The sequence below is a fragment of the Rhopalosiphum maidis genome, chromosome 3 (assembly GCF_003676215.2).
Source record: "Rhopalosiphum maidis isolate BTI-1 chromosome 3, ASM367621v3, whole genome shotgun sequence".
In the NCBI taxonomy this organism is placed as follows: domain Eukaryota; kingdom Metazoa; phylum Arthropoda; class Insecta; order Hemiptera; family Aphididae; genus Rhopalosiphum; species Rhopalosiphum maidis.
In genome coordinates, this window is record NC_040879.1 from 62387655 (window position 1) to 62404909 (window position 17255).

The 17255-nt window shown below is 25.5% G+C and overlaps 1 long non-coding RNA gene across 2 annotated transcripts in view; it reads left to right on the forward strand.

Moving 5' to 3' along the window:
• Window positions 1-319: 319 nt before the first annotated feature.
• Window positions 320-17255, forward strand: part of LOC113558576 — a 28983-nt gene continuing 12047 nt past the window's right edge. For both annotated transcript variants that reach the window (XR_003405661.1, XR_003405662.1), the window contains exon 1: window positions 320-412. This is a non-coding gene — a long non-coding RNA (uncharacterized LOC113558576). The remainder of the gene's footprint in view (window positions 413-17255) is intronic.

The window sequence follows — 17255 nt, forward strand, 5'->3', positions numbered from 1 at the left end:
TTTTGTATTCTTGTACAAATTATTTTAATAATTATTCTATTGAATCGACCAAAAGGTTTTGAGTCTAGAATAATTTTAAATTTCATATAAACATTTTACATTAACATTAATATTTATATATTTTTCAAAAACTAATCATATTTATAATTGTTCTATTGAATCGACCGAAAGGTTTCGACTCTAGAATAATTTTTCATTTCATATTAACATTTTACATTGAAATTAAAAAAAACATGTTTATTTTACAAATATTGGAACAATAACGTATAAATAAAATATAAAATAATTGTATATTAAATATAATTAAAGTATTAGAAAACTAAATTAAATTAATGTTCGATGATACAAAATTTAATCTAAAACACTCAAACACCGAAATCAATTTAAATCCACAACATTTGCAGTCTTATAGGTGAGACTATAATGTAAATAATTTACATTTTTGTGTGTACAAACGTGTAAAAGGAAAACATTGAATGTTAATAACATATTAGTTTCATATTTAATTTTTATCCATAAAAAAACTAACAATTAATTATCATTGTAACTACTAATAGATAATGTTAACTAACAAACACAATATTTAATAATGTTGGATAGAAGTCATTGCTAGTAGGAAAGTTTTATGATGGAAAAAAGATAGAAAACAAAATAGTGCACAGACATCATCCATTTAAGTCTCTCGACTTTATCAACCACTGCTAATTTTTTCAATTTCGATAAACTAAAAATATTAACATTCATTAGACACATAATTATCTGGCCGTATGATAATTCTGTAAAACTTTTGTCAAAATCTCAGTTCCAAGGAAAAATGTTATTATTCCAAAACCATTTCTCATAGTCCAAAAATGTATTTGATATATATTTTTCAACTATAATGTCACAATTCACGAAACATGTTATTCAGTACGGTCGTTTAGAAAAAAAAGTGTGTTATTCAATTTAAATACACTGATTTTTGTATGTTGTATGATGTAGAACTGTCATTGGTTTAGGCATGGCCTTTCAATTCAAAGAGTTTTTCGAATAAAATAAAACACCCAACTCAATCGTATACAAATTACTTTCCAACTCACAGAATCCAAAATCTACATAATTTTCTTCTTTTCAAATACCAAAATGAAACGGATTGTACGAAAGAGATTTTAAAATATATACAAAAGTAAAATATTGTATGAACGCCAAAATCAATGGCGTATTTTAACGTAAACTTTAGGGCAGTGGTAAAATGTATAAATTGGTTAAAGTCACACAAAAAAATATATTTAAAAAAAATTTCCAAATCTAAAAATTTTCGGGAAAGTTGTATTCCCTTTCCTCCCCTATTTATACGATTAGTAACGTCACTGGAGCCTTGGTATTTTTTTTCTTCAAAAACCCATATTCCTATCATGCTTGTACGCCACTAATTGTGGTTATGGTTATTAATATATTAATTTAATGCTTGTCGAACACCGAAATTGTAACGCTTTTTCGCTCAGTATTAATTTTGGTCTTGGTTAACCTAACTTGAATAAATTAATCTAGACATTTCTAAGCATCGAACAGTCATTAAATTAAATGTAAATGCTGAGAACATGATGCAATATTCATGGATTTCAGCCATTCATTACTTTTGGTAATTTACTCATAATAGGTCATCAAGCGCGTCTATAAATAGAGTGGTCGAACATTTCATGACGTATAACTTGATCAATATACGAAGCGCACGGACACTGTTAATTACCAGTTACCACAGTGATATTAATTTTGATCCCTTATATCTTTACAAGAGGTGTGTCGAATAATTTTCAGTTAGTTCCTCATGGAATTAGAAATTAGTTTGCATTTTTTATACTTTGATACCGAACACAATAATAACTAACTCCATAAGAAAATATTCACATGTTTCGCACAATATTATCATCATTTAATTAATTATAACTATTACATATATAACAATTGTTATAAAAAATGCATTTGCTTCTAGTAGTTCAATAAACGTGTACGATATTTATCGTTTGTGAGCAAGTGGATTTAAAAAAATAGTTGATCACTGATGTTTAACGCAGTCTTATAAGCATCCAAGTATATTATTGTATACGACTACCGGAGATGATGAAAAACGGCATAAAAAAAAATAATATATGTTGACTATTATTTTTGAGTATTTTTCTTTTTTAAATTTGAACACAATATAAATATTATATATTTTTTAATTTTGTATTCCAAATTTATTTCTGTGAATTATTGTGTATATAATTATGTATAAATGTATATAATTATTATGTATCGAAATGATCAAAAAATTATTTTTAGTAATATATTGTTATGTTTATACTTATAACGGTTGCGTATAACTTATACCTATTATATTATTATTATTTTAAGCACGATCACCAATTTATACGATTGACGCTGTGAACATCAACAGATATTTGTACACAATTTTCAAATGTGTTTACCAAATCATTGAAAAATGTACAAGTTAGTTTATAATTTGTTTTTCGGTTAAAAAAAAAAACTACCTACTTTGTAGTATTTTCTTCGGTTAAGACGGCGCAAAATCCAAAGAAATTCCCACCGGAGCTCCCTTTGGCAAGAGTATAAACAGTTTTAGGAATGCTAGCTGTCACTAGGGATTAAACATGTACATTTCACGGTAAATACAAATAAAATAAAATCGAAAAATATATTTACGTCAGTATTTTTACTGAAAGGATTATTTTAATTCACTTTTTCTTTACACCAAACAACTAAAGTCAACTATTGCAATACTTCGGAGACTTTCACATATCAAACGGCCATAAGATGAAAAAAAAATATATACTATAGATTTTTCTTTTAAATATATATATAAATATAATATATTTCATATACGATATACGTACATAGGTTATCAGTAATTTTTTTTCTTAATAATAATATAATATAAGCTCCAAAATGTAAAATTAAATTTAAATTATCGTTAAGTATTAGAAATTACTCTAAAATATTTGTATTTTAGATAGTTAATACTATAATATGTACATACTACATTGCACATATAATATTAGAATACAAATAATTACTTATGGGTAATGGTAAGTAACAGATTAATCCAATTAATATGAAAATAAAATATTTTTTTATTGTTTGATTTTTCTTGATTCAAAAATTCAAATCTTTTAAATTGACATTTATATATTATTATTATTATTATAGTCAAAATACACGTAAGTACAATTATTTTACCACATGATTTGGCAGAAAAATTATTCCTTGGATTGCCAACTCATTAATTTAAAATTTTTACATAGATTAAGTTGATTGCAGTTGATTGATCCGTAGATGTATAATACTTTAGTAATAAGTATAAAAACAAATGTAGTGTACGTACCTAGTTAATGTTAACCATTTAATACCTACCAAAATTGAATTACTCAAACGTTAAAAATTACAAATGCATCTCGTAATTTTGAAAATGGGCGCGAACTGTTTCGCGCAGATACATGTTATGACCAAAGCCTTTTTAGTCACTTTAAAATTAAATTGACAATGGTTTTAAAATAATATAATATATCATTATTTTTTACTTAGACTTTTGTAAAAAGCCTTTTTTTAAAATACATTTTCAATTATAAATTATTACAGTTATAATAAAAATCATTTTTTATTTAAATTTTTCCACATGATTTTTACTAACCCATACCTATAAGTGGTGATTTTGGTGGATCTATTTAAACGTACACGTTTTTTGTTGCGACCGTGTCTTCCTTCCTTTTTTTTTTAACTTTTGATTTTTGGGGGAATTTCAACGCTGGTCATTTTGATATACTTTTAATCACATTAAAATCATTTGAAGTTAAACCATTAGTAAATTGAATGTTTTCTGATAATTCTTTTAAAATAATTACTGTCGGCTGTAGGTACGTGTATGTATAGATTTTCAGTACCTTTTCCTTTACATGAAACATTTACTATTTGACGATTTAATTTTGTATTACTACACTAATTATATGATTATATCAAAGCTGGCTAGTGTTTAATATATTCTCTTCATTCAACCACCTTAGAATTGGATGTGTATATAATGTAGCTGAGCACGTACGTTTTACGCATCGCCAATGAATTTCATCCGTACTTAAATTTGTTGAAGCGGAATCGTATTTATATTTATTAAAAGCCACCATTTCTTTATCTCGCTTACTTTTTTTTTTTATAAACATAGCCATCGTAAAATATTCTTAATTAAAACTGTCTACAACTCGAAACTAGAAACTACTAACTTATACCTACGTCTTGTAGACATAACTGTTGTATTAACGTGGAAACTCCTTCATTGTAGCCGACTATTTCATCATTAATTTGATAGAGAAATAAAAAGGTGTATATTATGTTATCAGAATGTAGTATGTGATGGCAACAACTCTACGAGTCTGTATTATAAAGATTGTATTTCACCCCCTTGAGTTTTTCTCTAGATAACGATAAACGAAACACAAATATTGTTTTAAAATCATTGCCGACTTAATTTTAAAACGACCAAAATGGTGGTTCTGGTCTAAACGGATAACTGGCTAGAACGAGAAAGGTCGATTTTGGCCGAAACTGATACCACCCTTAAAAAAGACTATACTGGTGTGTTAAATTTGAATTTAACGATAAGTCATTGCATGAGAAAAATGATTCTAAGTGGGCGCTATGTATCAGCCTCCATTTCTAAGGATATTTCATAATATATTTGGGTATACGTGTAATACCTATAAGTCAGGAACTGGAACCATACCGAAAAGAACCAGTTTTGGAACCGGAATCCTTTGAATTTCGGGAACCGGGACCTCACCGAAACCCTAATTTAAATTAATTTAAAAATTGGATCCTTACCGGAACCGTTACTATTTTGTAAAGGTTTTTTTACGATTAATTTCGATTTTAAATAAAGTAAATAGTATACTATATATATATATAATATGAGGTGATAATAAATAAAAAGTTGGTGATATTTTAAAATTTGAAATACCAATAAGTGGTAATTAGTAAATAATACATAATAATTAAAGTATAAACTAGGCATAAAAATTTAAAAAAAACAATAAAGGTTATTTAAAACAGGGTTATATTTAATGTACAAAACATTATTAGAGTTTCGTAATTGTTTTACTTATTTAGTCTTTTCCGTTGACATAAACAGTTAGTAGAATATCTGGTTGAAAATTGGTATTGACCTATCATAATTGATATTTGATGTCAATTGACACTACTAATATTTTATATTTTTTAAAAAATCGACACAACCAAATTTTTTTTTACAAAAGTATAAAACCAAAATAGGAAACGTATTTTTTATTTTTTTAGGAACCGAAAAGAAACCAAAACCGAAATTTTAGTTTTTTAGTAACCTAACCGAAAGAGGAACCGTAAAAATAATTAAGGTTCCAGTCCCTGCTATAAGTACGTAATTAATTTTTCTAATATTAAATAATTATTATAGTAATGATTATTGCAATTAAGTTTGTCGTTTTAGTTTTTCAATTGGGAGGCGAACATAACATTTTATTACAAGTTAATTTTAAAAGTGGCGCTAAATGATGCATGCTATGTAGAAATGTTTGAGGCATATTATGTGTGTACCTAGAAGCCTATAAAAAGGCGGTGTAATCGTTCGTGGAACGCTTGTTTAAAGCTATCGCCTATCATACAGCACTTGCAATAAAGTTAATGGTAAATTTAATAATACTACCATGTGATCATATAACAATTTTTTTTCATTTTTGAGTTGAAAAGGTTTCAACGTCCGAGGTCCATTAGCTATTAGTTTTTTTTTATATAAGTATTAATCATAATTCTACGGAAGTACATTATTATGTTGAACATTTGGGGAATTGATAAAATAAATTGTCTTAAAGTAACTTTGATGGGCCCATGTCCGTGAAAAACATGAAGATGTTTTCCGAGTTTTTCTCTCCGAGTGCTTATTTTATAGTGAATAAGTTCCCAATAATTCGTTTTGAGCTGTTGAACTTTGGGCATTTTAGTACGACGTGTTTTATGGAAAGTACAAAAAACACGTTTGTCACAGAGTTCGCAGGTTGGGCATTCTTCTTTGATTATAAGATACATATATTACGTTAAACGAGTGTCCAATCCGGGTCCTTGTAATAACTACACTTTTTCGTGTCTGGTTGAAGTAGAGAGAGATTTCAATGGGGTGATTGATGTTTTGATTACTCTGAGTTTTTTTTGTCTCCTCCAACATGTCTTGCCAGTATGTTTTGGTTAGATTATTAATATTTTTGAGTGCGTCTTGAAGTCATTATAATATTACTATTATATACAACCACAGTGAACATCAAAGTGTATACAGTCGATTACTACCAATACCATACCACGTATATTTTATAGTTCATTTGGACGTAAAAATTATTTGATAAATATTGATACTCAATTACACCACAGTACTGTTAGTGGTGAATAACTTGTTTATACAAATGTTCCTGTCAAAGATGATTTTTCCATTTGGCACCAATACCCTTTTCCGCCTAATCAGAAAAAACTGCATTCATTTTTACGTGAGTTATACATTTTATAGAATTTTTAAGTTGGGGAAACCTTACGTAAACATTTAATAATATTTAATACATTGAGCGACTATAATGTGCCATGTGTATATAATATTATGTACAATGTACATGGTACACATTATACAGTTAAATAGTGATTGTATACCTATAACTATTTAAATTATTACGCACTATTTTTTCAAGTTATTCTATGATTACAATAATACTGTAGAAATATTATTAAAATAATTAAAAAAATGACCAAGACGAAACATATAAAAAAATTCCAACAAAATTAGTCTTTTGAAAAAACATTTTACTCCTATGAAATTAATTCTTTCAAGTAATCACTAATTTAAATCGAATTATTCAAAAGTAATAAATAACCCACATTTACTATGTAGTTGTAAGAACTATTATGTTGTATATATATAAAATTTACAACCAATGATATTACTTACTGACCAATCTTCAGTAAACTGCATTTATAATAGCTTTTACGTAATCAATAGCCACATTTTCCGGGGAAAAAAAAAATCAAACAAATATCTTTGCATTTTTGACAAATAGAACAACATTACAAAGTGCAAAAACACAATAGAATAGAAATATATTAATTTATTCGATAATAAGCAAAATACGAATGGAACATATAGTGGCCGTTTTGTAATACATGAATAGTAAACATTTTCATAAATAATCGTGTATAATAATCAAATGTTCCATCCGTATAAACAGTATCTACCGAAGTCAACAATTTTAAATCTGTGTAATACAAAAATATAATATTTTCTTTTTCATTATTTAATAGTAAGAAATGTCCTTCTTGTTTTGTTTCAATACCTATTTAAAATATTTAAAGTTTAGTGTACTTCAGTAATGAATATTGGATTTTCTGAGAGAGTTTTGCATCTTTTTACTTATTCTATTAATGTCGTTTTCTATTATTTATTAAACACACTCATTATGTCTTAATTCTTGTAAAACGATTTTCTTGTTTTTGGTCTTCTAGCGCTTTTCTTTTGCGTATAAAATATTAATCGACATTGCTGATTTATGTACCTATTTTAATTTACAGCATCGTGATTGTGTTCATTTTACCTGTTCAATACTTCACGATCGAAATTTGTTTTTGTGAATACTTTTACCTTACATAATTTGTCAATACATTTCCAACGTACTTTATTTTAACTTTGTACGCTTTACTATATTTAAAGTTATTAACTACAATTTGTGGATTTTTGCGTTGATTACTTATTATTTTTACTTAAAAATCTACCACACTCTGTTTACTAATCGGTGATCACTACTAAATACTTTAAATTTCGACAAATTAAATAAGTTTCAGTATATATGATATGAAAGACAGCCTAAATAATAAAATATAATGTTTTCTACGTAGATAAAGATGCGTGAATATAAAAACCTACTATATAAGATATTATGTACTTATATTATAACCGGAAAAAAATCATGCGTAATGATTTAAATAGTTGTGAATGTACAATTATTATTTAACTGTATAATGTGTAGTATGTACCTAGATTAGAGATGTAAACTGGGTAAATTTTTACCGCGTAAATTTACCAAAGATTTTTTTACCGATTTTTCCGAAATTATCATGTGATACCTCAAATTAAACGTCTTAACGAGGTGAATATTCATAAAATATCAATAGAATATAATAGCTGATAATATAGACTTAAAACGTAAAAGTTCAACATGCTCACAACTATACCGATAGTGTATTACCATAATATATAATATATACCTATAACTACCTACAACTATATGCTTTTAATATATTTTTTTATTATTATTAAATTATAATTGTATAGGTATAACTAGAGAAAAAGACAAATAAAACTAAAAACTAGAATTTATTTTGAATTTTGATTTTTGATGTTAATGTTATAGGTACTTAATTAATCCGATTTAACTAATTTGCAATTTATTTTGTAGGTACATTTTTAATATTTATGTACATAAAATAACTTAAAATATATTAATAATTAAAAATTAATAATACACTACAATAGGTACTTATATAAAGTCATTCATTAAATTTATAGTACCATGAGCATCTTACTATTCAGTAAATAATAAAAACAAGCGTTATAATAATTATAAGTTCTTGAAAGAGGCAGTGAAGTAGTGAAGAGTTCCTGGGGGTGTCCCTATGGCGATTTACAAGAATTATCAAAATTTACCAAATGTACAGAATTATCAAAATTTACTAAGTTTACAGAATTTATGGTAAATTTACGTAAACTTTTCTTGGTAAATTACCCCAAAAAAAATGTACGTTAATTTTATATCTCTAACCTAGATAACCTTGATTGGTAATATTGATTGCTTATTTTTAGCTTATAACTTGTCCTCAATTTTTTTTTTAGTTTATTGTGTTCATTAACTTTTCAATCTTAGAAAATTAATTGATATGAAGGGTACTTAGATTGCTTATGTTTTTATGTTTATTTATAATTTAATTCCAATTACTTATTTAAGGTTAGGGTAATATGTGACCTTCGAGCACATGAATATTTGAATAAAAAATAATTCGGACACTTTTTGTTAACAAAAGGCAGTATTCTAATTTAATTATAATATTCAAACACGTGCACCAATAATAATTGTTGTTATATCGGAATATTAATTGTATTATTGGTTTTTAGTATTTTTATCAATAAAGAATATCTAAAATTATTTTTAGCTCGTTGATCAATATTATTTAAACCAGAGAATTAAAACCATTAATGTGTACTCACCCATACGAATATTTTTAAGCATATCAATAATTATAAATAGATGGCTGTAGGTATAACATTATAACTAAAACATAAAAATACTGAAATAGAAAAGAGAACAGATAAAAAGGAATATATGAACAATTTTGTTTAAAAGTTTAAAATAATAAGGAATTTCACGAATTTTTTGGTTTTTTTTACAAATGTTTTATTTTAAAAGAATTAAACAAAGATCATTTGTATTCATTCTGTGTTTTTCAATTGATAAAAACATGTAGGTATATCTAATTTTTTATATTACTAATGCAAATATTAACATTTAAATTATATAATGTCATTGAAAGTAATATGTAAATAATAATATCATGTATTTATAGTATGGTATAGAAACAAATATACTCCGTTTAAGCGTAAGTTTTATTATATTATACTTATTTTATTTTCATGATGCGAGTAATTTATTAATTATTAAATAACATCGATAACGTTTTAGCATTTTACTTTAAAAATGACAAGAGTAATGTATTATATTATTGGTTAATCAGAAATATGACACTAATCAATGATGATGTTATAAATATTATTTTTGAACAGTGAGTAATCATAAAGTTATGTTTACGCCAACGCGGTCAATACTGTAATATTAAAACGGGAATAACAACATGATCGTATTTTAGTGTCCCACTGATCAGAGCCCAAAGCTATGCAGTGGTTGTTATCATAACAACGACACGGAGAAATTAATTAAAAGTACTTCCAACAAAAATAAAGCCGTAATTAATTTTATTCACAAACAGTAATAATTTATTGATATAGTAGGTAGGTATAACATGCGGAGGAAGTGATTTTTATTGGTTTTATTACATAAATATTCGCTATAATATTACTACTTATAGGTACATGTTTTAAAAATATCGGTGCATCCAACCGTATTACTTAAAAATATTTATGAAGCGTCATTAGAAGTATATAAGCTGTCGACCGTCACCGCTCAGAATCGTTTTTTGTAAACAACGATCACACAGCGATGGTACTCGATTACCGCCGATGGCGTCTCCTTATTATTACTCTTGAATATATAGTAATGCGCAAACAGCTAGAATCTCTATAGTTCGATAGTTTAATTACTTTTTTCGGAAAATCGTGATCAAACTCCAATAATTGTTGTTGTGTGTTCGAATTAATTTTTAAACCAATCGGTATAACGAAATGCCTATAGGTGTTCTCGGATTTTCGGTCTATTGGTTAATGTTGTTTTACAAGACAAACAAATAAAAAATTAATCAATACGTTAAAATGTATAAAAGCTAAAATATCGTTTCTCGTTGGTACGCCATATTTTAAACACTTTGTTAACAAAACAAACAATTATACAATACAAAAATGTATAATGTTATATATAAACTGCTAAGTCCAATTTATTTTGATATAGTGTTTTGGATTTATTAAAATCTAATTTTATTGTCTCGTACATATCAAAAGAATATGAACATGGTGATAATAAGTTAAAGCAATTTCCTTTAAAAATAAACAGTATAAAGAACCTTAAATGTTTAATAAATCTAAATGTACGACTCGTATTAGATTTTGTACATTATTAGGAGTTAAAACAGACATGTCAATTATTTGGATAGAACACATGTCGAGTCTTTGATGCAATAAAGCAAAAGGCAGTTTTATCAAAGGAAATTGTTTCCTTTTTCAAATTAAACAAGTATCTAAAACTCTATTATTTACTGTAAACCACATTCGACTATAATTTAATTTAAATGCAAAATTTAACTTTAGAAAATATAACGTTATTTACTACAGACAGACGTTAGGTTTTTATTTTATTTTTATCTAAATCTCTTAAAACGTTTTATTATTGTTTTATAAAATATATAATACATACAGTATGTACCATGATTAACGTTATTATTACGTTTTATTTTTTTTTTTTTAATAATTTGTAAATGAAAAATTTAAGCGACATGAAATTTTAACAGAGTTATATATTACTCTTTTGCTTTCAATTAGGCCAAATATTTGTTTGAAATTATTACTAAAATAAAAAATACTTAATGTTATAGGTAGATTATTTTTATAAATTAGCGTTTCAATTTACTTATGAGATCTTACGCCATGATACGTCAATAACGTCTTTCGTCTGAAGTTGAAACACTATTCGGATAATATCCAATATTTAAATATTAAATTTTGTACATACAATAATTCTTAAAAGAATCTATTATTTTTCAGTGCACATGTATACGTCAACAGCAAATATAAGATAGAACGAAACAATGGTGTTATTAAAGATTGTAATAGTATGCGATCTATGTATATATATAAAAATTATCGAAAAAATGTCATGCCATACATTTTTATACATGACACGTTTTCTTATGGAAATAGAGCTTCAAACAAAACATAAAACATTGCAATAAATTGAAAATTCGACGCAGGTGGTATTATTCGAAAATCTAAAAGTACCTATTTTATATAGTTTTGAAGTAAAATACGTCTCTTTTGAATATAAGTAAGAAAAACTTGACGGATTTTACAAAATGTAGTCATTTTAGATTTTGATCAAAGTTTATAAAAAAGTAATACTCGTAAGGACTTTGATTATTTGATATTTTTTGTTTGTCTTGTGCAATAATATAATATATAATGAAGTACTATCATAATTTTATGATAAAATAATTAAATTCATAAAATTTCAATCATCTTGATTTCCTGAGTGAAATAGGATATGAGTATATGACGTAAGACGCAATGGTATTACGAAGAATTTTTTTTGTCTAGAATTTTTTTAGATTTTAAAATGTACTATATACTTTAATGTACTTATAAACTCAACTACTATTTATAATTTTCAATTAGCCTGATATTTCGATTGAAAATTAAATCTAATTAATTGAAATTGTTATTTTTTTCATTATGCGATAGTATTACCCAGTGGCGTAGCGTGTGCGTATGCTGTGTTTACAAATTGAAAAAATAGTTTTTTTTGTATTAATAACGTAATATATTTATTAAAAAATGTTTTGATCGTATTTCATAATATAATATTTTGTGAATTTTCTTCGAAGTTCATTATGATTGATTAATCCGCAACACTACGGCCGCGCCGCGCTATAGTCCGCTATATCTAATGGCTAGTACCTGTCATGTTCATTATGTACGCAGCATGCACGTTGGCGATTGCATACGGGTACAGACATTCAGCGACAGATTTTTATATTTCTTATAGATAATATTAATAACAAGACATAGAATGCTCGCGGTCGTGTTTTTGTCATTCGTGTATGCGAGATCAGTTTTGCATACGCTATCGTCAGCTGTCGTCTATCGAATTATTCTTATTTGTTTATTAAATATAATATTGTGTTATGTACTTACGTAATATATATTAACAAACACGTAAAACATTGTGTCATTGTATGTTCAAGTTAAATTTTAAGAAGTGTATAGGGGGTTGTGTGGGACGTAGCCCCCCACGATTTTATTAACTTACTATTTCAATGCATACACTAAGCTGAAACCCTGCACTACGCCACTGGTGTTAACACTATTAACCATGAGAGTTGAGGAAAAACGATCGAACATTTTCGATGTTAATTGCATATCTATTTAAGATTTTTGATGAAAGGACCTGGAGAAAAATTTTAAAATTATCGTATAAAAACTAAAATATTTAAATAAAACTTAATGTCCGTATTGTTAACTTGTGTTCGAAAAAAAAAAACATAGACATTTTAAATGATTTTTTCGTTTGTAAATATTTATAGTATTATTTTGTAGACACGATATATCATTTTCAAAATATTTTAGCTCTCTATTATGTCCTGTTAAAAAATGTTTTTTTTCCAATTTACGTTTTATAATAATAAATATTACTTCAAAAGTCCAAAAGGATGTAGTGAATAAAATGATAACTATTGTAAATATCACAAGAAAACATTTTTAATATTATTGAAGTTCAAATTTAAATAAACTTTGTGAAAATCATGAAAATTCCTAAATTATTTTGTAATTAAAAATATGTAGTGCTCAATTTTTAAAACTAAAGCTTAAAAATATAATAAAAGGTTCCTATAATAAGTCCATACTAATATTTAATCTTTCTTTCCATAAAATTTAGTTTAATCTTATAATGTTGCATAGTTCGTACTATATTACTAATAATACCATATAATAATATCAGCATGTACTAGTTTAAAAGTATTAAAAATAAATACTTTTGAGAAATGAAAAGAAAAGAACATACAAGAATATCAAAATATAATTTATAATAAACGTATTCGAAGTAATGTAATAAGAACTTTTTACTTAAAAGCTTATAAATTATTGATTATACCTAGTTAATTTCTAATTTAAATTTCAGAAACTTTTTTAGCTTATAAATAAAAAATCAACGCAAGAACTCGTTCATCCAAATATAATAGGTTTCGACTGCACCTCGTTTTTGAGTAATGAAAACAAAATCGTTGTACATAAACGAAAAACGATTCCGATAGCGAAGGACACAAATATATCAATACCAATCTTTTTCTGAAGATAGTTTATGTACCTAATATTATTATTATTAGTTATTTCTTGATACGGATGGTTGAGCTAATTTTAAGCGAAAACATCGCAAAGGTACAAATGCTACAGCGGTATAATGTATACGCTATTATACCAACGTAGCGTAGAATAGTGTCAATAGCGCTTTGTGTTATAAATAGCTTAAGATATTAGAACACATTTCATTGTTCGTAGAAAATAGTAATAATATACCAACGTAATGTCGAATCCCTACAGTTAGTTTGTTTTAATAACAATACCATATAATATCTAAAATCAATAACCATTTAAATGGAAAATTAATCTTTATTTTCAGTTTATAATATCCTATTTTGTTAAAAATATAATTTTAAATGTATTTAAAAACAATTTCACATACTGTGTAATTTTTATTTTTTGGAAATTATTTAAGATCCACTTCATATAAGCTTTGAAATAAATATTCAATCTTTAAAGCTAAAATTGAAAATGTTATGAATTTTGAACTACAAAACCAATTGCAACATTTAGTGATTTTGACGAGTTTGGTGAAACTTTAAGCTTAAGGAAATTTAAGAAAGGAACAGGAAGTTTCTCTTTGATGTTGCGATAAGTTGAATTGAGTTTCTGTATCTTACAGAAATGAATCTGCCTTCTATATACGATTTAAGTATAAAAGTTAATAACATGTAGTGGTTAAAGAGTATTTTAGTTTAAATAATAAGCAATCTTGCCATGGTATTATGTTAAATGCTTTAGACACACGTCAAGTAAAATATCCTATAGCAATATTATTTTGTTACCAATGATGAGGAAATACAGTTTATAATCTTACGCACTTGATGGATTGTATTGTAAAAAGGATCAAAAGCCCAATTTGATTGTAGGGTATATATTATTTTTTAACCTAATATTATAACATTTTATTAACGTGTTAACTGTGAAAGAATATACAGACTCGCCGTAGATTAGTATGGACATGTTTTTCATATAAATAGCTTTGAATTAGTCAAAATATTTCAAAAATTTTGTTGTGTATAGATATTTTTAAGTATGTAAAAATTAATAATTAAATTGAATGATTCTAGTTTTTACTAATATTATCTATATAATAATTATTTTATGATTTTTAATTACAAAATAATTTAAATATTTTTTTGATTTTGATGAATAAATTTTGTAATAATATTTAAAGTTAAACGCTTAGAAAAAAACTATGCCTATGCATTTCCTGTATTTGGAAATCTTTTTTTTAATTTGAATTTTAAAATTCTCAACAATATTACTTGACCAGAAACCTGTAGTAATTTTTTTGGCTATTTATTTTTTACAATTTATAACAAGGAATAGTATTGATTAATAGTATATGTGCAACAACTAATATTACAAATTATCACGTGATTAATGAGATTAAAAAAATAACTAGAATATTGGTACTTTTGATACTTTAAATTGTCGATTATAGTATAGTTACTAAATTTGTCTTAAAAAACTTCACGTCCTCTGACAAATAAAATATTTAAATTGTAAAATTAATACAATTTTATTAAAGTAATAAATTGATAATACTAAAGGTTAGGTTATTATTCTTTAGAATATATAATTTACAATCTAAAATTTAAACATTGTTATAATATGTTAATAATCATTTCCATTTGGACAAACTTAATGTTCTTTATTAAATTAACATTTGATATATATTTTGCAGAACCGTGGCTTGTTTAAATAATGTTGTATAAATAAATAATAATCATATTTTTTTATACACAGTAAACTATATTTTATTTTCTGTGTATTTTGTTTAATAGTATATAATAATTAATAAATGACAACCGGTTTTGAATTTCTTATCGATTTACAAATCGGTACTTCAAAAATGATATATTTAAATTTTATTTACATTAAATATCTATTCGTCTTTTTAAATTATTTAAAATTATTTATAATTCTAATAACATTGAAATGATCAACGTTTTATTTTAATATTTTTTTGAATAATTTATTTAAAAACAATATTTGTTGTCCTTATAATTGATCCTATTGGGCAATATAACGAGTATACTATATGCTTAAACAATCTGTAGTAGTTAATACATTTAGTTACAGAATATTTTTCGAGGGAATAATTCATGAGTACGGTTTTTGTCACGATGTAAAAAATACATTATTTATTTGAACTTGTTATAAAATCGTGTTTTCGTTTAAAGATCATTGGACAAACACTTGAAAAGTCAAAAGGAGATTTGTGTTTGAATGTAGGTTTAGTTTTTGAAAATTTATATAGCAAACTCAAGTAATATTATAAATTATGGAATCTTTTTTTATTTGCAATGATATGTACTCGTATAATTGATACAGATTTGTTCAAATGAATTTTTCACCACTAGATTTTGAGGAATATTATTTTATTAACAAATAACTTAGTACAATTTCACTAGAATCTATATATTCTCCAAGCACAGTTTTCTGTTGTAAATAAAAAACGGTATTATAATTAAACATTCTTAGTGTACCTAATCTATCTAAACAGAAAAATGGATAGTCTACGAAGTATGAAATACCTTAATAATATTAATTATATTATATTATACTGATTTGATATTTCGATATGACTACATTGATAAATACACAATATTTTATTTTATTTTTCGAGTATAATTATCTAAACAAATGACTATGTTTTTTTTCGAAATATTATTGACGGTTTTAAAAACAATTTCGGCAATGAAAATTGCTCATTTCAGGCTGTGTGTGGGTTGAAACTCTACGCACAATACTTTTATAATGACGCGTATACGGTCGTGGGTGAAATATTGTAATAACAGTTTATAAAAATACGTCTAAACAGCACACAAACGAAATGTCTCAAAGATCAATGTGACCGCATGGATGCTGTTTAGCTATTTATATACATATAATATTGTATTGAAAACACACACACACGCATAATATACTATATTTGAAGAATAATATTATTCGAGTGAAAATAGTTCATTATTTCAGTTGACGCCTACGAATTGGTTCCCAAGTCCAAAATACCAAATTGGTTCCCGAGTAGCTTATAATATATAGGTAACATACACATTGCTTCCAAAAAGTTTTAGTTATAATATATACATATATATATATTTTTATATTATGATTATGTTTTCAGTCAGTTTACATAGAAGTATATAAGTGTTATATTTAAATAAACTAGAAATCAAATTTTGGTACTTTTAAAGGTAACGTCAATTTTCTTAAAAATCTTCAGTTGTTTAAAAATATTATTTTTAAATAATTTGATATTATTCAAAATTATTTAATTTTATAATTTTATAGTAATAATTTTTTTAGATCTTCATTTTATTTTTTAACGGTGGTGTAGTTTTTACTTTTTAATATCATATTTCAAAGATGAATATTTTGTTGAAAATTTCAACGTTTAAATTTTGAATATCGAGTGATCTAC